Source organism: Meriones unguiculatus, chromosome 11, assembly GCF_030254825.1.
Source record: "Meriones unguiculatus strain TT.TT164.6M chromosome 11, Bangor_MerUng_6.1, whole genome shotgun sequence".
Taxonomy (NCBI): Eukaryota; Metazoa; Chordata; class Mammalia; order Rodentia; family Muridae; genus Meriones; species Meriones unguiculatus.
This window is the reverse complement of record NC_083359.1, coordinates 17685665-17713489: the sequence shown is the minus strand read 5'-3', so window position 1 is coordinate 17713489 and position 27825 is coordinate 17685665. Positions and strand designations below refer to the sequence as shown.

General features: G+C 51.1%; 1 protein-coding gene across 2 annotated transcripts in view; it reads left to right on the top strand.

Moving 5' to 3' along the window:
• Fstl4 (follistatin like 4) overlaps window positions 1–27825 on the top strand; it is a 395011-nt gene that overhangs the window by 303924 nt on the left and 63262 nt on the right. The gene's annotated exons all lie outside the window — the stretch shown is intronic.

Genomic DNA, 27825 nt, shown 5'->3' with positions numbered 1-27825 from the left:
TCTCCAGTGGAGTTCACTATTTAACTTCACCCTGCTAAAGTGTATTTTATTCTCAGGCTGGTCTGGCTGGCTGTGGCATCACTATGATGAATCAAATGATCTGAAGGCACCCCAGGAGGCTAGGGGCTGCCTGGATCCCCCAAAGGGGACTGCTGGGCTCAGGTTACACAGAGACAAAGACAGAACCTGCAGAGCCTTGTCCTGTAATGCAAGGAGCCACCTCTCAGAAAGGGACACAGGAACAGGATGAAGCCCTGGCACTTGGGAACTGCCCATGCCTGCCAAGCCCAGTGTCTTAGCTAGAGTTTCCATTGCTGTGAAGAGAAACCATGACCTTGGCCACTCTTACAAAGAACAATATTTAATTGGGGCTGACTCACAGTTTCAGAGGTTTAGTCCATTATCGTCATGGCAGTAGGCATGACGATGTGCAGGCAGAAATGGTACTGGAGAAGGAGCCGAGAATTGTGCTTCTGGATTGGCAGGCAGCAGGAAGAAACTGAGACACACTTCCTCCAACAAGGCCACGCCTCCTAACAGTGCCTCTCCCTGTGGATCTAGGGGGCCATTTTTATTCAAGCTACCATACCTAGACAACTGGGCTTCAAAAGCACCACATGGGATCCAGGGTCTGGTACATCCCGGGACAGGCCGGAAGACAGGAGCCACTGGTCAAAGCAGCCAGAATGGCAAAGTGCCAGATATGCAGAGCTATTGCTGTTTCTGGGTAAGAAGCAGGTAAAAAGGAAAGAATCTCAGGGTTAGCCCAAGCAATGGTAGAGGCAGCGTGGCCTCCAAGGATCTTCCCCTACGTCAGCTCCTTTCCCCTCTGCTTGTCCATACTGTAGGCCCAGCTCCTCAGGCCTGAATGGAGAGCCAAGGCCAGACTAAACTGAGTCTCAAATTGCACTACATCATGTGATGATCAGTATTGACAAGTCAACAGGCTCTAGAATCACCTAGGAGACATTCCCCGAGGCACATCTGTGAAGGAGCTTCTACATTGGGTTGTTTGGGGTAGGAAGGTCCATCTTAACTGTGGGCTGACCCCATGCTATGGGCCTGATGAAGCTGTAAGAGGAAGAAGTCCCAACAGTGTGAGGGGAGGGCTCGAGGCTTAGGCCTGAGATGGAAAGGTTTGCTGGCTAACCCACACACACCCTGCTGTTTACTGCCTTTCTCTTCCAGATTAGCCAAACACCTTAGAAGGCTTTCTTGGCCCATGGCTTTAACTGAACCCTTCAGTCTGTGCCCTGTCCCCTGCCTTGCCTACCTCTACCATATACCTGTACAGATGAGGAAATCAAATCCTACAAGGTCACTCACAGCCCACAAGGCATACACTGCCAAAAGACACCCTAGGCCCTCATACAATATGACCTCACTAAAGGCCTGGCCTCGCTGACCTCTGTCCTCCAGATATGCCTCCCCTACACACACACACACGCTGGCCATCTCTTCTCTGTCATCATCATTGCTGCCACCTCTGTCATCATTGTCTTTCTCTGCCTCCTCCTCTTCCTCCACTTCCTTCTCCTCCTTTTTTTCTGTTTGTATGTGTATGTGTGTTGCGCATGTATGTGTGTTGCGCGTGTATGTAGGCATGTGTGTGGAGGTGTATGTACATGGATGTGCGTGCACATGGAGGCCTAAAGTTGGTGTCAGGAATCATCCTCAGTGGCTGTTGCCCCATTCTCATTGAGCCAGCCTATCTCAGTCAAATCCAGAGCTGACCCATAAGGCTAGCGTCCCTAGACAGCTTGTCCAGGAGATCCCCTATCTCCGCCTTCTGGGGAATTACAGGTTGGCCACTATGCCTGCCTGGCATTTACCCAGGATCTGGGTCGGGGTCCAGACTCAAAGAGCTTTAACTACTGAGCCACCCTTCAGGCTCTACCTTCTTCCTAAGTGATAGCTTTCCATGTGTGTCACTGACTTTCTTTTCTGTAGGTGACAAGGAAACAAATTCTTGAGGCCTTGCAAGATACAGTCTCCATCACAAATGGCTGCCTGTTACTTCTCGGTACCACACGCTCATGTGACTAGACTCCCAGTCTTCATTCCCTGTGTCTGTCCCATTGATGTATCATTCTTCCCAACTTCATTGGTAATAAGACTGTATCCAAGTAAAATGTTGCATCTGAGAAGCCATGGTTCAGTGTGGGAGGTAGAGACATAGGTTCGGTCCCTAAGCCACCAGATGGGGAGGTGTGGCTGGACAGGACCCACGCTGTGGTGGGCCTCCTGGGCCGGCCCAGCCTCCTGCCCGTGAGTGGCCGACACCCAGCCTAATACCTTGGCCTGTCCCTCATCTAGTGATGAATGCAAGCTAAATGGAGTCCCCAAGCATAAGCAGGAGAACACGGGTGAAGGGCGAGTATCTTGCAGCTAGACACACCTGTCATCTGGCCCGCCCGTCTCCGGATATTCCCATGGTCACTGAGCCGAGAGAAAAGCCTGTTCCTAGAGCCATCTGTCCAGGGAGGCCATATCTGAGGCATCCCCTTCCTCCAGCCCCTTCAGGAATTTGCTCAGTCTTACAGCAGGCAGAATGCTCACAGCAGAAGCCTAGTAATGTGAGGTCCACGGGATTCAGATATCCAACAGGATCCACAGAGCCTGGAAATAAGGCTGTTGGGTGAAGAGCGAGGACAGGCCGAAGGGTGGCCCAGCTGCCAAGCAGAGGAGCTAGGCCCTCCGTGGCCTTGAGGTGCCAAGTCCTCCAGCTGCATGTCACCACATTCTGGGGCGCTGGGTTTAGGGGTTAAGCTGAGGTCACAGGAACTAATGGACACGCTAAACATTCTGCTGCTAAAATGGGCAAACAGCCCCACCCGCTTCCTGAGTGATGCGAGCCGAGAGAAAACTGCATCTTATTTATCCTTTTTCTTCTTCCTGATCCAGCCTGTGCTCCTGGGTAGTTAATCATCAAGTTGCTTTTGTGAGGGAACACACACGTGCACACACAAACACATACACACACACACACACACACACACACACACACACAGAACCAGGAGCAAGAGGATAGCACGGTTCCTCCAGGTGGCAGGCCTGTGTGGCTGCTGACCAGATTGACTGCCCAAGGCTTGTTCAAAGCCTCATTTTTCATCTCGGCCTCTCTCGGGGACAGAGGGCCAGCAGCAGCATGCCTTGCACATTTGGGCATCTCTCCTGCCATACTTGGGAAAGCACTGAAATTTATTTCTTCCATTTGAATACAAATGCAATTGAGACAATTTTTTTTTTTTTTTTTTTTGGTTTGTCTCAGAAGCCATTGCTCCAGTTCTGTTTCTCATCAAGTGAATTGACAGCCAGGGAGAGATGAAATAAATAACTGTGCGTCTGGCTGTGCCAGGTGAAATAAAGCCCCTCACTCGTTGCTGGATGTGGGCACGGTCAAGCTGTGTTAGCAGCACAGGGTGGGGCCGCCCCCCCCCGGAGGGCAACTCTCCCCACCCCCAACTCCGGCATCGAATTAGCTACTTACGCATCACTATGATCAAAATACCTTAGGAAAAACCCTAGGAGAGAGGAGGTTTACTTCAGCCCATGCTCGTGGAGGTGTCCAGTCTGTCCTGGTGGGAAAGGCTTGGGGAAGTCAGTGGTAATAAAAGCATGTGGTGGGCCGGGTAGCAGCAAAGAGCTGAATGAGACAGATACGACTTTCAAGGGCTGACTCCCACCATCCAAGCCCCACTTCCAGAAGGTTCCACAGCCTCCCCCAAACACACACCACCAGCCAAGGTAGCGGAGTGTTCAGCTCAGGAGCCTGTGGGGGCCATTTCCTGTTCCGAAGACAACAGGAAGGTGTGGTGACAGATGCTAAGGGCTCTGGGCCGCCTGGGCTCAGTCGGGCTGGGAGACGGGTGTTCACAGCAGCAGTCCACTTCATGGCCTGCAGAGGGAGGGAGACAGGTCCAGTAACTCTTACAAGGTGTGTGCTGCAGAGGAGGACGGCCTAGGCTGAGCCTCAAAGATGAAGATGAGAAGGATTTGTACAGAAGAAGGGAAGGCCTCTGCTCCGAGGTGAGAGGAGGTTCAAGTGTGGGTGTTCAATGGTGAGCACCCCACTTGCAGGTCTGTGTGAGACACAGAACCGAGCCTCCAAGGCCAGGTTGCTCCTGTGCCCGGCATGCCCTGAGTTGCTGCCAATCCTTGGGCCTCCAAGGCCCCCTACTCTCATCCCAGGTCCTAAAGGTAGCTGAGCGGTCAGTGCCACTGAGCTGACGGTGCTCCCGAGAAGCTCTCCATTGATGAGGGGCACAGGATACACAGAGCCCTGTCCCTAGCAGAGCCTCTTACAAACACAGCTTGGCTTCAGTCTAAGCTGCAGGGAAGGGAATGTTGCCAGAGGTCAATATCTGGGGCCAGTGCTTCCAAGCTCCCGGCATCTTCATTCTAGGAACTGAAATAAAGGTGCACATTGGTTTGCCTCAGACAGATGGACAGCGCAGGGCCACAGGTAGCGGCGCCTGTTCGGCACCTGTCCCCACAGAAGGCTTTGTCTCCCTGAGTGTCTTATTGTGGGGCTATGAGCTCCAGAGTGTGGCAGGTCTGAAGTCATTTGTACCTGGCCAGGTCCTGCTCGCTCTTACAGATGCTAGATGTGACAGTTTGTAGACCAACCACTGCCTTGTCAGGGCTCGATATGAGAAACAGGCAGGTGTCAGGCCTGGGCAGAGCTAGGCAGACCCAGGCAGGCCTAGGAAGGAGCTAGTGCTTTGATTCCCAAAACCCTGACTCTGCTACATGGGGTGCTTGAGCAATTATGGGGACCCAGAAACAGAGGGACCTGTTCACCACCACAGAGACCCCAAAGCCCAGACTCAAGATGCTCGCTAGGGCCTTCAGACTCACCAGGCTCCAACTAAGTGAGGTCACATCACTTATTCTCAAGCTACACATTCAGGAAGAGCCAACGCTGGGCTAGTAAAAATAAGTCAGTCATTTCTTCAAAGGAAAATAACTTCACTGAGTCATTACTCGGGTACTGTGCAAAGTACTTAATATTATATATTGTTCAGTTCTCACACAAGGTGCAGTTAATATCCCATTCTACAAATGGGGTGACTGAGGCCAAACAATAGCAGGGCTATGATTAAAGCAAGAGCTCCAAAGCCTCACCCCCTATGCTTTCCGTGGGAGACTGATGGATGGAGTGTGAAGTACTCCTGTAAGGCTCCATGGAGGAGGCAGTATTTGACATTGGAACAGCTCTTAGAAGGAGGTGATGTTTTGAGTGAGTAGGGGAAGAAACTGTGCTACAGTGATACTCAGAAAACAGCTAGGGTGATACCAGAGCCTAGGGGACAGACAGAAAGGAGTGACTGCAGTGAGAAGGTTAGCCAAAACAGGAAGGCCTCAAATATCAGAGCAGGGGCAGCCAAGCAAAGCTCTGGGTTTAGAGAGAAGCAGAACCATGACTGAGCAGCATAGGATCCCACACTTGTATCTGGTCTAAAGAGCTACCCAGTCTACTCTCCCCACCACCACCACCACTATTCCCCACAGTAGGCTGGTGCCTCTGTCCAACAGACCCCATAAGGGTCTAGCCGAAGTCTGGCTGTCTCTCTGAAAATCTCTAAGTACCTAGATTTTGGGAAGTACATGATGGATCCAGGCCAAGCAGCTCGGCAAGGCGGGGCTGCCCACAATCAAGGGACTGCCTCTAAGTGAAAGAGATGGAAAGATATTTAAAATCAATACTCTCAAATTAGGTTTTCCTTTTGTGAGATTGAACATGCTCCATTCAAGCCCCAAATGTGAAAGAATGTCCTGGGCAGCACCAAGGCGTTGGCGTGTCTTGTGAATTACAGGCTCTCAGAGGCACTTCAAACAAAAACAAAACAAAAAAATGTAAAAATTGTCTCCAAACAATAGCCAGGGAGGCTGCCTGCATGTCATGGTCCTTGCGCTCCACACAATAGCCAGCGCGGCCGCTCCTCCCTCCCTACCCACCAGCCCCTCCTCACTGCTTCATTTAGTGGAGGGTCCCTGTAAGGGATGGCTATGCCTGGGAGGGATCGCCATCCATCCTCAGGCTCCAAAGCAGCCATGTACCTCATGGTTTGAAGTTTTGCTTAAGTCCCCTTCAAACTACAGCCTGAAGGTGAACAGCTTTTGTCTGTTTTTGTTCTTTCAAGACTCCTAACTGTGGGAGCTGACTCTTTTGCCAGCTTTTGGCATCCTTTCCCCTTTACTGGTTTGCCCCATCCAGCGTTAATCCAAGGGGAGGTGTCCAGTTCTACTACAGTTTGATAGGGCATGTTTGGTTGATATCCATGGGAGGCCTGCGCTTTTCTGAAGGGCAACAAGGAAGAGGAGAAGATCCGGGGGAGAAGGGGAGTCATGGGGTGGGGGCTGGGAGGAGAAGAGGGAGAGGAAACTGGTTGGGATGTAATACATGAGAAAACAATAAATAAAGTTAATAAATTAAAGAGAAGAATTTGCCCAAAGTCGCCCAGTCAATACATTCTGGAGTTAGAATCCAGAGTCCTGGCTACTGCACCATATCCCAGCTGATATGCCACAGCCCTGTTCCATACTGAGACAGAAAAACTCATAGTCCATTGTCTTTGGGTGCTCATAGTAGGGCCAGGCACCAAACAAGAGTTCTTGACGCCCTGGGTGATGAGGCCATTGACCCAGCTCCCATCCAGAACTCTATGCTTGCAGCTTGAGGTCAACCCTGAGGGCCGTGAGAGTCCAACTGACCATGACACAATTTGTTGCTAGACCTGGCAAACCCAGGAGCCATCCTAGAGTGTGGGGAGGGCTCCAGGCAGCCCCTGCGGCTGCAGCCCAGGGCCCGTCAGCCACAGGCTGTGCCAGGTGATAGCAAGCTGGGTACCTGGATCTAGTCTGCAGCAGCTAATCCACATGGGGGGCTTTGGACCTCACAGTCTGAGTGAGCATCAGTGAGTCTCACTGGTGTAGCTAACCCCAAGTCCAGAGGGGAGATTTGTGTATGAACTAGATAGGACCTGCATGAAGCCCCGAGGAATTCTGGGAAATGATACCTCCAAAGCTTCAATGAGGAAGGTGTGATGTTTAGTTCCTCCTCCAAGGGTAAAGGTTGTGTTTTGGGGAAAGTTTAAACAGAACCTTGAGAGCTAGCAGCAGCCTTCGGGGAGAGCACTAGGGTGCCAGCAGCGAGCCTCTGGCTCACCCTTCTTCCACATTAACTAAGCCCCCTGTACTCTGCCAAGTCACTTCAGAACTGAAGTCTTTATTGCCCGTCTTTAGTGACTCCAACTCCATGACCCGATTTGTCTTATCTTTTTCTCTTTGGTTTTTCTCTTCTCTGAAAGAGAGCCCCGCCTCCTTATAATCAGAGGACAAGCGAATTCTGTGCAGCTCTATCTGATGGGGGCGTTAAGTACAGGCCGCGCCCACGCTGGCTTAGTGCGGTGCTCTGACCACTCTCAGGATTTCCCAGAGAGGCTTCCAAAGCATCACTTAGTGTTCACCAGCCCCAGCACTTTCAGCGGGTCCCTATCTCACCTCGCCAGACCTGAGCTCTTGCACCCGCTCATTCTGTCTCATGCTCTGGCCTTCCTTTCCTGCCCAAGGTCTCTTCCTTTGAGCTGCTTACGTTCTCCCAGGCGGCCCCTCTTACGTAAGAACGCCGTTTGTTTCAGGAGGGTAAGAGCTTTGTCGGATTCATCAGTCTTCCCAGCATCGGACGCCACATGCACCTTCAGATTAGAGAAAGTCTGAAGGTGGGGGCCGAGAAGCTCGGTAAGATTCCTGTCATGCAGGTATGAGAACCAGAGCTCAATATCCAGGCTCCACTTAAAACAAGACAGACATGGGGGGCCTGCTCTTGTAATCCCAACACTGGGGAGGTGGGGAGGAGGCAGGAGGCACCCTGCAGCCTCCTGTCAGCCAGATCAGCACATTTGGTAAGTTCCAGGTCTAAGCACTGTGGACAGTGCCTCTTGAGGAATGACAACAGCGTGTCGGTGATTTTTCTATTACTATGATAAAACAGCCTGACCAAGCTGGCGTAGAGAAGAAAGGGCTTGTTTGAGCTCACGGTTCCAAAGGGTTAGAGTCCATCATTGTCACAATGAGGCAGGCATGGTGACTGGAGCAGCAAAGTGAGAACTCACTTCCTAAAGCACAAGCAAGAAGCAGAGAGCAAACCAGGAGTGTTAAGAGTCTTGGAACGCTCAAAGCCCACCCCCAGTGATAATCTCCCCTGGCAAGGCCACACCTCCTAAGCCTCCCCAAACAATGCCACCAGCTGGGGACCAAGTATTCAAATGCCATAAACTAGGGGGAACATCTCTTTCAAACCACCATGTGTGGTTCCCAGAGGTCGTATCCTCCTGGCCTCCACACTCACTCACAGGCCCGTACACACATGCTCTAGCACCACACAACACTCACAACAGAGTTCCATGCGAGCCATTTCCAAGTCAGGGCCAGGAAGGAGTTAGGGGTTCATCTGGGTCTTGAATACCCGAGTCTGCCTCACAGAGGTTGGGCAAGAACTTAAAAAAATAGAGCGAGTAATCCAGGCCAGGTCACACTGGAGTGGTACATCAGCACCTAGTGGGTGAGCCAGGCCAGGCCGCATCTACACAGGTGGAAGAAAGTGTCCAGGGCATGCTGGGAAGAGGCGAGCCAGCAGGCACGACCCACAACAACAAGCCACAGCTGCAGAGCCACCAAAGGCAGAGCTGAGCCTCTTGCTGCCAGCAGCTGTCCACATCCTCCCCCAGCCCCTGCTTCCACCCCAGGGGACGGAATCAAAGAGGCACTTCACACTCTAACAATCGGCAGGTGGTGTTTTTAACGACATCAGTGGAGTTGTCTATAAAGGAAGCAAGGTTTTGATCAGCAGCCGGCCGACCTGGGAGCCTGGACTTGGAAGATTGTCTGCTAGGTGTGTGTTTGCAGTTCAAGGGGTAGGAATGAATCGGCGGCCCCACCTCGCTTCCGGACAGACCCCACCCTCCTGCTCTGTGTCCTTATCCTGCTCCTTGACCATTGCCTCAGGCCAGTATAGCATCAGGGATCCCCCTCTTAACAGTACAAAATCATCAGGGGAGGTCTCTGAGTGACCCCTATCACATTCTGTCTCTCTCTCCCTCACCCCTCCCTCTCCCTCTCCTCTTCCTCTCCTCTTCCCCCTTCCCCTCTCTCCCCATCCCATCTGCACCCATTAGCCAGTGCCATCACAGCCTGCTTTCACTTTCCCACTGAGCCACACAAGGAACATGTCAGCTTGTCTCTGGACACCTGTAGCTCTTCAACAGAGAGGAGGGTCTAGTGTGCTCATCATCATTTGGCATAAACAAGGAGAGAGGCTCGGCAGATACACCCTTCTGGCGGGACCCACATCTTCAGTCATTTAGATAGCCAGGCTCAGGCCCATGGAGCAGGGTCTTTAAGGCCCAATGGGGCCCTGGTAGAACCTGCAGGAGTCCCCACACTTAACAACCCCACTCCTAGCTGGGGTGAGAAGCTCCAAGACCTCCAGCAGAGGCTCCTAGATCATACCTTTAGGGGCCACCAATTTCCCCACCATCAGCCTTGAAAGTGTCGCTGGGGAGGCAAGCTGTGGGCTCTTGTGGTAGCCTGGAGAGAAAACAGCAGCATGTTTTACTCGACTAGGGTGTTCAATATGCTTGCCAGGGCCTTATTTTGTGCCAACACACACCCGTTGACTCTCTGCCCCTGAATCACAGCTCAGAATTTGACAGGTATCATCGACAATCTCTTTGAGAAGAGTCATCTGAGTATTGCTCATATCTAGAGAAAAGACTGTCACATCTAGAGAAAAATCAAGCCTCTGGGAAAAGGACTCCTGGCTCCTTGGCATAACAAAGTCAGGACCGGGCAGACCCTTCCAGAGCAAGAATCTGGAGGGTTTGACCTGCGGGTTCAATGAGACCCAGCCCAGGGAGGACTCAGGGCGTGTCCCACGGGCCACGACAGAGTCAGCACTGTGCCCCATGTGCAGAGTGACTCCAGTCTCTGCTGGGGGTGGGGAGGTGTCAGGGAGGCAGCTCCAGCCCCAGGGTCCGCACGAAGTCGGGATGTTGTGATCTTCCGGACAGCGGTCTCTGCTCCCATCCACTAGATGAGGTACTCACTATTGCCTCCCCCACAGGAGCAAGCCGCTGTTAATGAGATTACAATGCATCTCAAATCTCCCATTACATATTTCACTTACTTCACAAATGCTAATCGGAACTTGACAATGCAGCTATGAGCTGGCACCACGCCAAGACAAGTGGCCTCTCTCCCAGATGGCTGCAGGCTCCCGACCCCAAGACACACAGGGTATACCAGGAACATTTCTCTGAGGCCCCAGGATTTCAGGAGCTCTCAACACATGCCTAGGTGGCGTAGCCAAACGTGGCTCTCCTGTACCCATACTGCCTCTTCTGGGGAGATGTGCTGGGCCCCCTTCTCCCCATACACTGCCAATTCCCTTCATTCCTCCACTCCCAGAGGCCTTGGAAGAGGCAGAGCCAAACCCGCAAGCACTTCCCATTCCCGTCCCAGCTTTCTCCCTTGGCCTGACTTAGCATTCTCTGCTGTGCACATGGAACTCTACACATTCCTGCTGAAGAGGGGGATGGGTGTTTATGCTCTCACCAGCCTTACTCAGTTGCCAAGCCAAGACCTGGCCAGGTTCCTAGTTAAGAACCTGGGCCCAAGACCCAGTTCCCAAAAGCATGTCACCACAGAGGCACTGTCACCTGTCCCCGTTGAATCCCAAAGTCTTAACCCAAACCCTCTGGCCATGCCTGCTGCTAACCTGGTCCCTTGAGAACCAGCCTGCCCCAGGGTCAGCAAACAGCAGCACAGGAAGCCTACTCAGCCCAAGCAGACCCCTCAACTGGCAGCTCACAAGAAAACCTCTCCCTGGGTTGCTTTCCTTCAGCTTCCATTCCTACTATGCGCGTCTCCTTTTATTCTCCCACTTCAAATATTGGGAAAGCCTCTGCGCTGGGACAAAAGGAGCCCAGGGGGGAATTCGGCTCTGGAGTTCAGAGGAAGTGGGGTGCTGCCCTCTTCTGGGCCTCAGTTTCCTACCTGTGCAGAGGGAGTCACTGTTGCTGTGGAAGTTCTAGTAGGTAATATGTGTGAAGGCTTGGTGGAAGGCCTTCCCCCATGTAACCCATTTAAGAGACATTATCCTAAAATGTTCTAGCCAGGCCAGTGATCTCAGGAAGTCCCTGGACCTATGCATGACCTTGGGGTGCTTCTTGGGGCTGTCAGTGCATATCACAGCAGGTCTAGGGTCCCAGGCAAAGGAAACAGCAAGGAGACCATTGCCCCACAGGCTCACAGCTCACCAGCAAGAGTTCACCCATCTTGTTCCATGTGTCAGGCACGAAGTGGATTCTAAGAGCAAGAGCAGCTGTAACTTCTGCCCTCCGAACTTAGATTCTTCCCGGGAAAGAGATAGAAAAGCTCTCTATGGGTGGGGTGGTGGATGTCAGAGAAGAGAGCTGGAGCTCTGAAGGAGGCAGCCATGCATCCAGGGGACCCAGAGCTAGGAAAAGGCTGCCCACTGAGAAGAGGACTGAGGGCAGGCCACCGTGGCCGTGAACTGTAGGTGGGCAGTCCTCATTTGCTCTAGGTAGCACTGGGGGCTACCGGCTCCAGTATAGCTTGGAGAAAACACCGAAAGGGAGACAAGGCAGCTGAGCTCTCTGCCCTGGAGACCTTCTAGGTAATGGGTGGTCACTTGGGGGCTTCTGGGTAATGGGCGGTTCTCTTGGGGCCTAGGCATTTGATACTATCACATCAGGAGCAGGCTCCAGAGCAGCTCAGAGGTGATTCTCACGTTTCATTCACTCCTGTCTGGCCCCGCCCCCCCCCCCCCACAATTCGCCCAGATCCCACCGTACCTAGGGGTGGCTCAATCATGAATATTCATGTCTGTCTTCTGTCTGGTAGCCAGCTTAGTGTAGCTGAGATGCACACGTGTGCCTGGCCGTGGCCATATTGCCCTCCTGCTCTTCCTCCTCAGGCTCACCTGCCACTTTCCACCCAAACTGGCTTATGCAGCGTGGCTGGAGCCCCTGGCCCCGAAGTGATTAGCAGCGAGTCAGAGCAGGTATCACCCTGCAGGTCTGGGGAAGGCTATGGGTTGACTTGCTCCCCTGAACTCCGCAAATGACCCTGTATGCTTTTCCTACCAGGGTCATAACAAATTGCTTCAGGGTGGCTTGAAACACCGAAAATTTATTCTCTGCTAGTTCCAGAGACAGACGTTAGAAAGCAAGGTGTCACCAGGCCAGCCGCTCCCGGAGGCTCTCTCCTGAGCTCAGCCAGGCTTCTGGAAGCTCCTCAGGCTCTTCCTCCATCTTCACAAGGCTCCTGCACTTGCCGCTCCTCCTGTGAGGCACTCAACCACAGATTCAGGGCTTGACCCTAAAACCTAAATACACTGTCCTCAAATCCTTAAGTGACTATGTCTGAAAAGATCCTTTGTTTAAATAAGATGATATTACAAGAGCCCTATAACATGAATGGGCGGGCCAGTATTCTATTCCCCATAGGCCCTAAGGAGGCTGACTCTGGCAGCAAGCCAGCATGGGGCTCCTGCCATATGTCCTGTCTTGGATCTCCTAGGCCCATGCCCATGCCTTCCTGCCATTACTCCTTTACCTGATGGTTCACTGTGTCACCGTGTTCAGACTTTCCTCGTGTCCACTGAGGTTCCTCAACCTTAGAATTGCAGGATGCCAGCTGGGTTCAGGTCCATCCCTCAACACCAGGTTTGGGGGCTCATGTGCTGTGTACAGTCTGTGGTACTAGGTCCTGAGAACACACATCAGCTGTAGGGAAGTTGTCAAAAAGACCAGCGTTGACAACCAGGCATGACACAGGCACTTGGCGTAGGGGGAGGAAGGGGAATCAGGGGTTCAAGTTCATCTTTGGCTACAGAGCAAAGCCAAGTTCCAGACCAGGTTAGTTTCACTCAACACCTAGGAAGAGGGAAAAATGCCTCCAGAAGATTAGCTCGTAGGCAACTCCGTGAGGCATTTTCTTGATGAATGATTACTATGGGATGGCCCCTGCCACTGTGGGTGGTGCCTCCCCTGGCAGGTGGCCCAAGAGCATATAAAACAGTAAGCTAAGCGAGCCAGTAAGCAGCGTTCCTCCTGTAAAGTACAAGGTGAAATAAAGGCTTTCCTCCTCCTGGTTGCTTTCAGCCAGCATTTTCTCACAGCAACAGAAAGCAAATTAGGGCACCCGGGCTACATGAGACACTGTCAAGAGAAAAAAACTAAAGAAAAACAGAAAATAGCAATGTTCTCCTCAAGCCGAATCTCACAGTGTCACCTGAATTACTGCCCCACTGAAGCAGCTGTTGGCAGGGCAGTTGAGGGGCTGACCCCACCCCCTAAGGGACATGTTCCCATGTGTCCTTAGGAGATGTTAGTTGCCCCCCCCTCCTGGATCTGAGCTCAGGGCTTGAGTGTCAGACCTAGTAAGACTGCCAGGAGCCTGCTCACCTCAAGCCCCCTTGCCCTCTGACTTACTGTTTGCACATCTGTATGAAGAGCAAAGTCAGCTGTGGTCCTTCAGGACTCTTCCCTCCCTCATGTGACATGTTTGAAGCCTAGCTACTGAGGAGTAGGAGTGACCTACAGACCTGCTGGAATCTGCCAAAGGGAGACTACCTCCTCTCTGGGCTGCCCCTCAGAGTCCAGCATCTGGTGCCCAGAGTTCCACTCAGGCCTCCCTGGGACGTCCCCCAGGGATTCCAGATGTGGCCTCAGCTGGGATAGCCTTCTAGGGCAAACAGGAAGTCACACTGTGGCTGTTCTGGGAAGGTGACTTTCAATAAAACCTCCCAACTCAGCCAGGCAGTGGCGCACACCTTTGATCCCAGCACTCAGGAGGCAGAGGCAGGCGGATCTCTGTGCGTTCGAGGCCAGCCTAGTCTACAAAGTGAGTCCAGAACTGCCAAGGCTACACAGAGAAACCCTGTCTCAAAAAACAACAAAAACCCTCCCAACTCACTGGGCACAGACACAAACCAGCAGCTCTGGAGGCTGAAATAGAAAGTTGCAATCAGAGCCTAATGAGCAAGTTTAAGGCCAGCCTGGGCTACTTAACAAGAGTCTGTTAAATTAAAAAAAAAAAAAATTAAATTAAATAAAGAGCCAGATACGTGACTTGAGAGTCTTTGCCTAGCATACTCAAGGTCCTATTTGCATCGTCCTGGTAGTATTGTGGGCTGGCCCAAGACCTTCCCGTCACCACCAATATACTAGAGCGCCTCTGGGGGGTGTCATGTCCCCTCCACCACAGCCTTACACACCTGGACATTCCTGCAAGCTCATGGTTGCCTTTGGGCCATCGCCACTGTCTGGGAGTGCAGATCCGAAAGCTGAGGGCTTCTGAGTTGAAGTAAAGGGGTGCAGGATAGCAGCAACAGGGGAGGGTCAGCCAGAAAAAGCAGGTCTCTTAAACTCCCTTCAAAACTTAAAACCCCAGGATCTGTTTTCCCCTCTGTGAAGTTGGTGTAGGATAAGGCTGTCCGGGCCCTGGAGTCTCAGAGAAGGGCACAGCTCTGACCACAGGGACCAGCTGAGGTGGCATATCCCTCGTCGCATAGACATGTTCCCGAGGACTCCCACATACCTTGAAATGGCTTGTTCCTCCCTTCTGAATCCCACGTAGTAGTTTAGGACAAGGCCTCAGTCTTAAATCAGAGTGATGGGAAAACCCAGAGCCCCCAGGCTCCTTCTAGAACCTGCCTTGTTCATGGGGCTACTCACCCCACAAACTCTAACTGACGTGTATCGAACACAGAAAAGCAGCCCACTCCATGAAGAGACGCGAGTGCCCACTGAGAGCCTGCCTAGCATGCACAGGGCCCTGGATTTAGCCCCTGATACATCCCAGAAAAGGAACATCGCCAGCACCCTGGACAGCTTATGAGTCTCCTCCTGGTCACGGTTCCCTCCTCCCCAGCTTAAAGATTTCCTGCCCAGCACTGAGAGCAACCTGTGTGCCTTAGCACTTTGTGTCAATGGAATCACACAGTGTGACCCTTCCGTGCCTGGCTGCTTGCCCAAAGCTGTCTATAGACTCACCTATTGCAACTCCGTCTACAGTGGAGGCCTGTCCTTCTTTCTCCTGAGCGATAATAGCCCTTTGTACCAACATCCCAGAATTGACACAGCTGACTTGTTTCCGCTTTGGGGAAATTTTTTTTTTTTTAAGTTCCCGAGAATGTACAAGTTCTTCTACAAGCCTTTGATGAGCATTTCTGCCAGAAACATGTCTCCAAGTCAAATTGCCGATGGGGAGGAGTGTGTGTAGAATGACAAGAGATGGTTTAAACACACTCCTGTCCTGTCCAGAGAAAGGGGTATTAACTGGCAGGTACAGAGAGTTGTCATTTGACCCCAAAGCACCTGCTCAACGTCAGCTAGGGACACAGCCTGGGGGGACATCACAAACCCCTCTGCCACAACCTCACAGCCTACAAGTTCACCCTCGCCTTTGGGCAAGCACCACTGTCTGGGAATGTGGGTTGCAAAGCTGAGGGCTTCAGGGCTGAGGCAAAGGGACACAGAGCAGCAGCCAGGCAGGGAACCAAAGTGAAAAGAACCTTCCGTGCCCATCCACTTCCCAGCCTTTCCTCCTGTCTGCACCTCCCTCCTATTCATTCTTCTGCCCCTTGCTTCCTACTCCCCCTTTCCCTCACTCCCCATCACTTCCTTTTCTCCCTGTCCTTTCTCCCTCCCCTCAACCACTTTCTCCCAATCTCCAAAACCCCCAGGCAGGCAGGGACTTACACAGAACTATGAGCACTCCTGTAAGCCCCATCTTGGGTTGAGATGACCCTACTTTAAGGGAAAATGTGGTTTCTCTCTGTCGGTTTACCTTACGTTTGCTATACTGTTAGTTAAATATGTATAAGCGTAAATCTGGGCACACGTACCTTATGCACAGAGCTCTTTTATAACCATAAAGCTCAAACAAATTTATAAATGAAATAAAAACAAACTGCAAAACCAATAAACTTCAAATTAACAACATTAATTTAATGGAACAAATGATACTATTTTCCTGAAACTAAATCAGTGCTCACAGCGTGAAGCTGGGGCAGCCCGCAGTGGTCTCCATCTTCTCCGAAACTCTGCCGTGCGCTGGGGGTTGGCCCTGCTCTCCCACCACTTCTCCATTCAAAGCCTCCAGTCCTGTAGTGTCCGCAGCCTCTTTACGCCGTGGTTGCTCATTTCTGAAAAAGGAATAAGCAAGGCAGCGTGTGAGGGGCTGCGGCTGCGGCTGCAGCTCGGGTGGTAGAATGCCCACCTAGCACACACACAGCCCTGGTTTAATCTTCATCACCACATGCACGCAGATATCCTGGTGCACGCCTGCAGTCCCAGGAGGAGGCAGGAGGACCGAATGTTCAAGGGCATCTTTGGCGATGTCAGTTCAGTTTTATCTTCTGCTACATAGTAAGTCTGAAGCTATTTTGAAATAGAGGAGACCCTATCTCAAAAGCAGAGACAGGATGGAGAAAGGCTCAGAAGTTTGTTGCTTTTGCAGCAACAAACTTGCAGAGGGTCCAAGTCCAGTTCCTAGCACCCATGTAGTGGCTTAAAACCACCTTTAGTTCCAAGAGATCCAACAACCTCTTCTGGCCTCCTTCTGGGTTGCTGCATATACAGACAGACACACACATAAATATATAGATGTTTATTTATATATATATGTGTGTGTGTGTGTGTGTGTGTGTGTGTGTTAGAACCTTACACACATAAAAATGCATACTTTTTAAGAGACTTGTGAGAATTCAGCCTTTGATACACATACAGTTTCCTGGATTTGACCCTCTGTAAGCCAGAAAAGCACCCCCCACTTCATGATGGCCCAACTCTGCTGTCAACATCTCAGAATTTTTATTAAATTGTAAATATTTTTTATGTGTATGAGTACATATAATGTGTGTGTCTGTGTGTGTATGCAGCACGTATGTGCAGTGCCCAGCAGAGCTCACAAGAGCGCATTGCACTGGATGCCCTGAACTGGAGTTATGGCTGTGAACTGCCATGCAGGTGCAGGCAACCAAACCGGGGTCCTCTGCAAGAGCAGCTGTTGCACTTAACTGCTGGGCCATCGCTCCGCCCCTCTTAGGGATTGATTTATTAATTGTTTATGCATAAAGTGTTCTGCCTGCAGGCCAGAAGAGGGCTCCAGACCTCATTGTAGATGGTTGTGAGCCACCATGGGTTGCTGGGAGTTGAACTCAGGACCTCTGGAAGAGTGACCAGCAGAAGCTCTCTTAACCCCTGAGCCACCTCTCCAGCCCTGCTCTCAGTGATTTTTTTATTAATATTTTTTATTTTAAAATAATTTTATCCATTCACTTGTATCCCAGCTGTAGCCCTCTCCCTCTTTCCCTTCCAATCCTCCCCTCCCTCCCTCATCTCCTCCCTACCCCCTTCTGAGACCACTGAGAGGGGGTGTCCTCCTCTTCTTCAGTCTGGCCCTAGCTTATCAGGTATATTCAGGATGGTTGCAGTGTGCTTATTTGTGGCCTAGCATGGCTGTTCCTCCCTCAGGGGGGAGAAGCGGCACATGAGTTCATGTCAGAAACAATTCCAGTCCCCCACTTGGATACTGAGCTACTATGGGCAATGTCTGAGCAGGGGTTGTAGGTTATATCCATGCATGGTCCTTGGTTGGATAAACAGTCTCATAGAAGACCCCAGTGCTCAGATATATTTGGACCTTGTGGGGCTCCCTGTCCCCTCTAGGATATACTAATTCCTCCTTCCTTCATGATTCCCTACACTCTGCCGAAGACTTGGTCATGGGTCTCAGCATCTGCTTTGATACACTGCTAGGTAGAGTCTTTCAGGAGCCTTCTGTGGTAGGCTACTGTCCTGTTACTTGTTTTCTCCTATTTCCAATGTCCATCCCCTTTGTCTTTCTAGATGTGGTTTGATCATCTTACCCATGGACCTCTTTCTTGTTTATCTTCTTTAGGTGTACATATTTTAGTATGTTTATCCTATCTTATAGGTCTATATAAGTGAGTATATACCATGTGTGTCTTTCTGCTTTTGGGATACCTCACTCAGGATGATTTTTTCTAGATCCCACCGCCTGCAAAATTCATGATTCCCTTGTTTTTAATTGCTGCGTAGTATTCTGTTGTGTAAAAGTACCACAATTTCTTTATCCATCCCTCCGTTGATGGACATCTGGGCTGTTTCCAGGTTCTGGCTCTTACGAATAAGGCTGCTACAAACACGCTCTTAGTGATTTTTAACAAAGGGTCCTCTGTCTTCATACGGCACTGAGCCATGCACCCGAAGCAGAGGTTCTACATGTAGCAGAGTTGAGCACGCAGCAGGTACTCAGTCCTGCTTCTAAGAGCACTTAGTACTCCTGTTAACAAGTCTAGTTTCTTTATGGTCTTTTCCCCTGCCTTCCTATGGTGTAACAGGCATTAGAGAGGCCACCTCATGTGCGTACGTGTATTTGCCTAATTCTCAAGATTAGGTACGTGCTATGGAGCAAGGACTCTGTCATGGGGGAAAGACTAGCATGCAGGATCATGTGGGTATCCTGAGTACGTGAACCCTTGCCCACCTCAGCCCGTTGGCTCGGCTCCAGCTCCCAGGCTTCAATCACTTTTATCGGAACAGGTGCAAAAATGGGGCCATTCAAAATACTGCTTGCCATTTTCCTCAAACCATTTAAGTCGAGTTTAAGTTAACAGGTTATGGAGTCGAACACACCTTAATGGATTAGAAGCTCAGACAGAGTTGCTAATTTAATTTTCCCTTTTTATTGCTGTTCTCTTACAAAACAGCAGAGATAGCCCTTTTTCTGAGAGTGAGATATTAATAACCAAGGCATACTCCAGGAGCAAGGGCGGGCGTTAAGATTTTGCAAGGTCTCTCTATTTCTCCCTGGCTTCTCAAGGTTCCTACGCTGACCCCAGGAGGACACAGACCCAAAGGAGGACACAGACCCAAAGGATTAACTGCTCGAAATTCGAGGAAATGGAAACTGCCCTTGGCCGCTGTCAGCGGAGCTAGGTGGCCTCTCCAACTGCCCAGAGCAGATGTCTGCAATCAACTCCACCAGTCCTGGGTGTGGGGAGGGGGTTTCCAGATAACACTGGGCACTTGGCATCCAAGGCAGAATGTCAATATCCCCTCACTGTGAAAGACTTGGATGTCCTGGGAGAGTCCATCTCCCTAATTGGGACACAGTAGGCTCAGTGAGCAGCCTTCATAGCTAGTCTCCTGGCGGAGGTTCAGAGGGGACCCTCTTGGGCCAGGGATGAAAGGAGAATGTGGGCTGTGCCCAGCTAGCATCCTTTTTCAGCCCTGGACTGGGAGCCTCCTTCCCCTCCCCCACAAACCTGAGTTTACCTCTGCTATGCCGAGGCCTATGGACGAGGGTATGTTGTGACGGCACTGTGGGAGCCCATTCTTCTATCTGCCATTTCTTCCTGGGCCTTCTGCAACCTTAGAGGAAGATGAGCCAAGGGTACTCTTGTACCCTTCTGTGAGATCACCTCCAAGGACAGGACAACCAGCTTCTGCAGACAAATCTACGAGGTGGTAGATCTGAGTCCAAGATGCTTCCTCCTCTCTCAGGATGTACCGCAGGCCCAGGCAAGACAGACTTCCAGCACAAGCCACGGGGCCCCATGACTACATGGGGTACCTCCAGTGTGGCAGTTAGATTCTAGAGATCATGTCCAATCCCCACGTCCTCGCCGGCTATGTGTGCGATGCAGCCAGGCTGAATCGAGGCGTGCAATGAGAGTAAAATGCACATTTTTGAAGCCTTGTGTACACAACATGTCAAACTTATCTCAATATCTTTTATGCTGATAATGTGTCAAAATGACGACTCGGAGATTGAGTTATAGTAGATTATTGGAATGAGCATCACCGGGTTCGTTTTTCTGTTTTACATAGCTGCTAGGGGATGTAAATTAGATCTATGGTGTGAGTTGCATATTTCCAGGGACAGTGCTATGCCTGAGGAGGACAGAGGCGATGCCTCCCAGGTCAGCTGGGTTGGAGTTGATGCTATGAGCTGGCTGGTAGGTTAGTTGCCCAGCATGTACCAAGGCTAGCTTTAATCTCTAGCACCACCATGTAAGCCAGGTGTGGCGTTAAGTAGCTGTAATCCCAGGACTCAGCAGGTAAAGGCAAGAGGGTCAGGAGTTCAAGGACATTTTCCGATATTCAAGCTCAGTCTGGGTACATGAGACCCTGTGTCGAACTTTGAAGAGTCAGCTAGGTAGAATCGTGAGCAGGCAGAGGCGTAAGACCTGTCCTAGCCTGGTGTGGGCCCCGCTGCAGGAGGAGCTGCAGCTTTGGGCGGCCTCCTGTACCAACCCTGCAGCAGCAGGAGCTGGGGACTGAGACTCCTGGCCAGAAGCCCTCAAAGGAGGTACTTCGAGGCTGTACTATGACAAATATTCTCAGGATCGGAAAGGCAACGTGGCTTTCCGGGAGCACCTGAGAGTCGCAAATGGCAACAGATGGTCTGAGTTTTCGTATTCTCTTCTGGATCTCGCTACACAATCCAGAGACACAATCACAGACCTGCTGTCACACAGACGCGGGCAGACATTTGCCACTTGGAGTGGTTCATTCAGCCCTAACACAGCATGCTGGCTTACAGACTCATAAAAACAAACGCAAGAATTATTATTCCTCCACACCACAGGCATATCTGGGGTACCCACTTAACGGTGCCCATAGAATAAATTACTTCCGGATGACACTTTTTAATTGAATTGAACTAACAGCTTAGTAATATGTTGCAATAAGAAGAATATTAGGATGATTAAAAGATCTGAAAACTCTTGCGAAATTAAATGATTAAACGTAACGCTGAGCAAATGAATGGGTCTGTGTACATTAATCAGCTGTGGGCCTCGGCAAACAGTTGTGTAGCTAAGCGTTCACTGCGGCCCCAGACACTCGTGGCTTCTCCCTCCCCATGTGTGGCTCTCCATCCTATCCTCTTCACCGACACTCAAAGAGTCAAGCGGCATCTCCCAGAGGCAAAGGAGCTGAAGTCCTTTTGCGGTCTGGGAGTGTTGCATCAATCATGACTTCTGGTCACGCGCTCTTCCCTGGGGTTCTGGCCACACGCTTTAGCCAGGTTGCTGATCGTCAATCCCTGTTTTTCGTTTAAACGAAACTTGAGCAGACATTCAAATTCTTGCCAGGTGAAGTCATACACACCTGAAATCTCGGCACCAAGCGTAGCTCCAGAAGAAAGGTAATAAGTTCCCAGCCAACATGGGCCACGTGATAAGACTAAAAGAAAAAAAGTTAGGATTGAGGGAGGCAGGTTAGTAAAGTACCTAATCTGAGAAGCTGAATTTTGATTCCAGACACCTATGTAAAAGCTTGGCACAGAGGTATGAATCTGTTACCCCCGGTGCAGGAGGAGGCAGAGATGGGCACATCCGCAGAGCCCGCTGGCCAGCCAGCATAGCTGAATCCATAAATGAGAGACAGACGCTGTCACAGTAGATAAGGCGCTGATCTATCAAGGAAGACAGCCAACATCAACCTCCGGACTCCACACACATACACACGCCCACCTGCACACACACTCATATACACGAACACGTGCATACACCACACACACACTCACACACATACACACACATGGAATTTTAGGAACTAGAGGGATGGCTCACTGGTTAAGAATTGCTGCTCGCCCAGAGAACCCAGGTTTGATTGGTTCCCAGCACTCAAGGCTGGTGGTTTACCATCAATACAGCTCCAGGACATCTGCCACCTCCTCCTGAGCTGCACAGGTCCCCATACACAGGCCATACTCAGAGAGAGAGAGAGAGAGAGAGAGAGAGAGAGAGAGAGAGAGAGAGAGAGAATGAGAATTCTGGCTTTCGTGCTGACCACAGGAATCATAATTTCTGGTAGCGTCCTTTCCGCCTTTCTGATTGCATTTGAAATGTCTCTTCTGCCCCATAGCCCAAGTGTTTTCACATGCTGGAGCTCTTGAAAATGCCAGGTTGGTCTCAGGAAGTGGCGGTAGGTGTCATAAGGCTAAAGCAGCCAAGGGCAGTGTCCCAGGAAGGCGTCCTTTGTGCCCATCCTGACCACACCAGCCAACACCTCGCAGGTGCTTTCTGGGTGGCCTTGCAGGTACCTTCCCTATGACCTAGAAAACTAATTAACTCCCTAACACTGATCTTCCCCCACCTGCCCAGAGAAAACACAGGTCGCTCCCTTTCTGATCATATAAATCTTTCATGCCCTGTTCGTGGCCATAATTAGTTGCATAAAAATTCAGCTTATGATTCGGGATGTTATTAGGGAAACATGAAAACACTGAAAAGTTGTGTTTCGCTCTCTGATAAAACCTCTCAAGGTCTCCATTACAGAGAACAGAAGGGACTTTGTACCTCATTAAGGTTAAAATTCAATTCAGAGCAGATACTCATTGGCTGGACTTGATGCTGAATATATTTCCCCAAGCACGCCTGGCAGGAAGTTCAGGGCAAGTCTGCTATGCTCTACACCCTGCGATGCCCCAGTGACCCCCCTCCAGGGTGCCTTCCCAGGCTAAGGGTCTGGAGCATCCTAAAATGAGGCTTCAAAATTCTCCTCAAATGAAAATAGATCCTCTAAAGTACCTTTAGAACACAGTAAGCCCACGGCTCCTGAAGAGACCAGCTTTCTGATAAGCTACAGAAATGAAGCTGCCAATGTACGAGGGGGAGGGGCCCACGACGAGTTGTAAGCGCTAGGACCACAGAATTCTTCTCCCCCAACCTGGCAAGCTCAGAGCCCACGGAAGGAATCGCATTCCCACAGTTATCCTGGAGACCAAGAGGGCTCTTGAAGGCCAGCAGGTGTCGGAGGTTGTCATTCCTCACAGTCGCCGTCCATTGAGCTTCCACCTTAGCCCAGACCTCTGGCCACACTCACAGAGCAGCTTTAACTGAATTCTAAATGATCAAGGAAGCTCCCCTCAGAGAGCCAAGGGTCTGAGCTTCCAGGCACTATGGCTTCCAGCAGCTCCCTGTCAGGAAACCACAGCCCATGATGTGAAACTCACCCTCTCCAGGTTGCACAGTCAGTCACACCTGCTGTGTTATAGTCAGTCAGTGTTCTGTAAAAGGCTTATTTTGGCTCATAGTGTCATAGGTTTCAACCCATGGCTCCATCGCTTCAGGCCTCCATAGGTGTTGTCTATCACAATAGGAGCAAGCAGCAGAAGAAACCTACTTACCTCACAGAGGCTGCAGAACATGAAAGGAAGGAAGACGCCGGGATCTCAAGATCCTCTTCAAGGGCACACCCCAATGATGTGACTCTCTTCTGCAAGGCCCTACCTCCTATGCTCTGCCACCTCCCACCAGTGCCCTGATCTGGGGAAGACATGGCCCTATGGGAAACATTTAAAATTCAGACCACGATATCATCAGTCCGTTATCCAGCAATTAACTGGTTCTGGGTGTTGGCAGTGAGCAAGGAGGGGCTTGCAGTCCACCCGACGGAGGAGCTGGGGTGGGGATGGCCACACCTCAGTGATTCCCAGTCCTGACCTTGTCACCTGACACACCCAACCAGCCCCTCACCTGGGCAGATTTCATTGCTCACTTGTTTCCGTGACAAACGTCCTAAAACCCTGAAAGCCTCCATCCCAAGCCAACGAGGAGAGCTTTGTCATCAGAGGAGGAGACCATTCCAGTGTCCTATTAAATTAATCCAGTGTGTACTTCGCCATTATCATAACTGTGCCCTTCCTCACCAGGCCAGGTGGGGGGTGAGTACAAGTGCATTCTGTGCAGAATCTCTTTATGGGGAGGATGGGATGCTGGTGGCCCTTGACAGAGAGGACTGGGACATAATGCAACAGAAGACTCTTGAAATGCTAATGCATGCTCCCTGCAACTTAATTTTTGTATATATATATATATGACATTTCACAGTTCCGTAGCCTCAATTGCTAGAACGGCATCGTAAAACTGACAACACAGTGATTTAGGGAGGAGAGTCCATCCAAGTGAAATGGATGGTGGGCCTTTAAAGACTCTGTTTAGCGCCTCTTACCTGGGGTCAGTGTTCATTCTCAACACGTCGTTAAAGCATCCCGTTAAATCACTCGCAGAGTGGCTCAGCTCTTCTTCTCCATCCTCACGTTGGATTATGGAGCTAATAAGGCAGAACCCCACAGGAAGAGCCGGAGCAGGCTCACAGCGCTCTCCCTGAGTTAAGAAGTACCGGAGAAGGCTGACTTGACTAAAAGGCCTGCTGAGGAGAGAAGGGCAGGATGAGCAGGTGTGTGAGCACAAAGGGTTTCCGCCCTGGAATTGGTAGTTAGTGTCCGGTGCCATGCAGTTCCAGCCTTCTCTCTCTGTGGGCTTCACGATCACAGTGTTCGCCAAGCCAATATTCATAAAAATCCAAACTGCAGTCGGGCCTGAGTCCAGCAACATAGGAAGATGAAAGAGGACCCACTGCATGCCTTGTGGAATTTCCTAGACCTCCAAGGCAGAGGGACTCGGCACATCCAACAGGGTGGGTGAAGGGGGTGGGGCCAAGCCTCAAATAGGACCCAGATTAACATGACCTTGAAGAGTGCATCTGCTCTTCCCCCAAGAGACCCTGAGACAGTGTGCCCCTGGGGATCCCCTATCACCTTTCTTTCCTTTCTGGAATGAGGTCTGTTGTTTCAGAGTGAAGTGTTGATTTTCTACACATTGAAGGATAGGCTGAGGAAGTAGCTCGGTCAGTGAACTGCTTTTCACTCCAGCATGAGGACCTGTGCTCGGTCCCCGCCGTATAAGAAGCCGGGCAGGCTGATGTGCACTCCCAGCCCTGGCGATTCAGACAGGAGCCTCCACGAGGCTTACGGGCTGTTGCCTCATCTTGTAGTGTCCAGCGTTAGAAAACTGCCCAACTGTCCAGTGCCTCCTCCCTGTGTCTGGAAGAGCAGGGAAATAGCCAAGGGTCACATTTGGATTAGTCCTGAAGGAGCATGATGGCCAGGGCATGAGAAGAGAAAAAGACAGGAAAGCATGGGGATCAGGAGGTCCTTAAAAAGCAGATGGCTCATGTAAGCGAGTTCATTAAGAAATGCATATTACATACTGTCTTCCTGAAAGGGAAAATGGGACAGAGCCAGCAAAAGACTATCATATGATAGGACAAAGTCAGCAAGCAATGCTACGCAAGGGAACACAGGATAGCTCTAGGGTGTCAGAGACGGAGCACAGAGTGGAGTGGGGACAGATAACTTTAGTCTCTTAAGGGGGGTGGGGAGGGTGCGGGGGATAACTCCCCAGAAACCAAAACCTAACCTCCTTCAAGGCTCTGGCCTGTGAGCAAGGACACAGACCTAGGTTCCTTTTGTCCTTCCATCAGAGACTCTGAGGAAACCTTGAATTAGCCTCACTCCCTCTCAACGCTCCCTCGATTCTTGCTTCTTCGTCAGCAGGAACAGAGGGAGATCATGCAGGCCTCTGGCTTTCCAGGTATTTACCCTTGGCCGTGGCTCAGCTAGGAGATAAATGAGGCCTTCAGAGCCTCATCATTTCAATGGGCACACTTCACCGGTGTCTGTCCCAGGCATGGGAACTGCTTAAGTTGTTGGTGGTGTTTGGAACACACAGAGCCTCTCTGCCCACGTCTCCCCGGCTCATCTGTAGAACCACATAAGCAAGGAGATGTCATTTTTATCTCCCAAGGTCAGGACACGGGCAGGCTGCATACACTTTGTGTCCAGGCACCCTGTCTTAGGAGGCAGAGGCTCCCACATCTAAGCTCTGACTTTCTGCAAGATCTACAACAGCCAGCCAGTATTGGTAGAAGACACCAATAGATGTACTGTGGTGATAGATGGAGGAACCCTTGAGCTTGGTGGCCCTAGAGCTCTGCAGGATGCTCTTGCTACTCTCCTCTTTAATGAGGGCTAGAGGTCCCATTGTGAACCTGGGGCCACGGAAAACATGACCAGGCTTGGTGAGGTTGCTGCCAGGCTTCAAGGGTAAATGCCCTGTGGAGAGTCATTCAACATGCCCATTCCCACACAGGAACTATGATGTCCCAACCACTGACCAGAGCAAGACACCACAGGAAGTGGGTCCTGCCCTGAGCAGTGAGGCAATGAGCTTGAGCAGATCACCCACACTAACTGTGGCCATGCCACTTCCAGTTGTGTGGCTGTGAGCATGTCCTACACACTACACAGTTACCCCAAAGACTGTGGTAGCAGGGCGCTTCTGTCGGGGCCTGTACACAGAGGCCTAGGGAACCTCATTGTTGTGACTCATATGCCCATCCCCTTCCACCTATGCAGGTCCAACACCCCAAGGTCCTGGCTGTACTCTCACCCACCTCTGACCTCCTGCCTCTGCAAAACTGGTTTCCTCCTCATCTTCATCCTTGTCCTTGTTGTCATCATCATCATCATTATCATCATCATCATCACCATCCTCGTTCTTACCAAGCTCTTTTCCCTTGAGCAGCTCCTATTTATTGGGATCAAGCAGAGTACTAGGCCCCATGGGAGGGGGTGGGGTGCAGCTGGAAGCCAGGCAGAGGCCGCTCCTGTAATCCTCAACCCTACCTACCCCTATCCCTACCTTCGCCCTTACCCCTTGACACCCCATCCGGAGCTCCCTTCTCATTCAATGCACCTCCTGTGCATTGAATCTTCCAGAAGCCAGGGCCCTTAATAAAGCCATGGTCCTGACCCAAGAAGTAAGTATGATTGACAAGCAGTCCAGAAAGGTAGACAGAGAGGAACAAGGCAGGACTGAGACAGGAAGTGGGACAGGTGCCAATTCACACCCTGGGACAGGTGCCAATTCACACCCCAGTGTCAAGGTGACCTTCCAGGACTTGATCCTGGGGTCAGGAGGCTTTCCAAAAGGCTGTGGCCTACAACTGTGCAAGTGCAAACAATGATGACCTAAAGAGGATAGGAAGAAGAGGGTGGGTGGGCCTGGGGACCATAGCACAAGATGCTCTGGGAACCAGGAGGGTCGGCGCAGTGGGGCCTGGGATGGTGGAGATGAGGTGAGGGAAGGATGAGATAAGCCATCTAGGGTGTGGATTCCGAGCACACAGAGTCCAAAAGGTACAAGCAGGGACACTAGTGCTGAAATACAGTGCTGAAAGCTCTCAGGGCCTGGCCCCAGCAGACACTCATTTGGCGACATGATTGCTTCCAATTACCGGGAGATATCTTCAGAGTCTGGATATAGTAACCCTTGTGCACTGATGGCATAGAGTAGTCACTGTAGCCAGTGACTGTGTAGTCACTGTCATCAGCAGTGACATCCGATGCTTCATAGGAATCACTGAGCTGGGATTGCAACATACAGCACCTGTAGAGCGGAGGACAGATGGAAACCTCCTGGGGTCGTTTCCCCCACTCTCCCCGCACCTCTCTGTCATCAACTGAGCTTCCTCCGTGGGGCCTGTGAGCCTTTCCTACCCGGTGGGGAGGAAGCTGAGGCAGACACGGGCCCTCTGGGCACAGATGGGCTTCCACTGGGCAGGAAGAAGCACACATTATATATCTTGCCTCTCCAGGCAGCCAGGTAGAACAGGGTACTCGCAGGCAGAGTATTGGTGAAACTGGGGTCTCCAGGAAGAGGGCAGGGTGCTATGCAGTTCCGTTCAGGCAGTGGTGTGTCTGTTTGGCTTGTGCAGGAGATGGGATTTATAAACAGCCGTAGAATCACTCCCTGGAGCCCAAGGGGTAACTTTATGCAAAATATTGAGCCCCTTTAAACCTGTTTCCATCATGTGCAAAAGAAGAAGGCAAGCGTGGATGCAGCACAGCAGC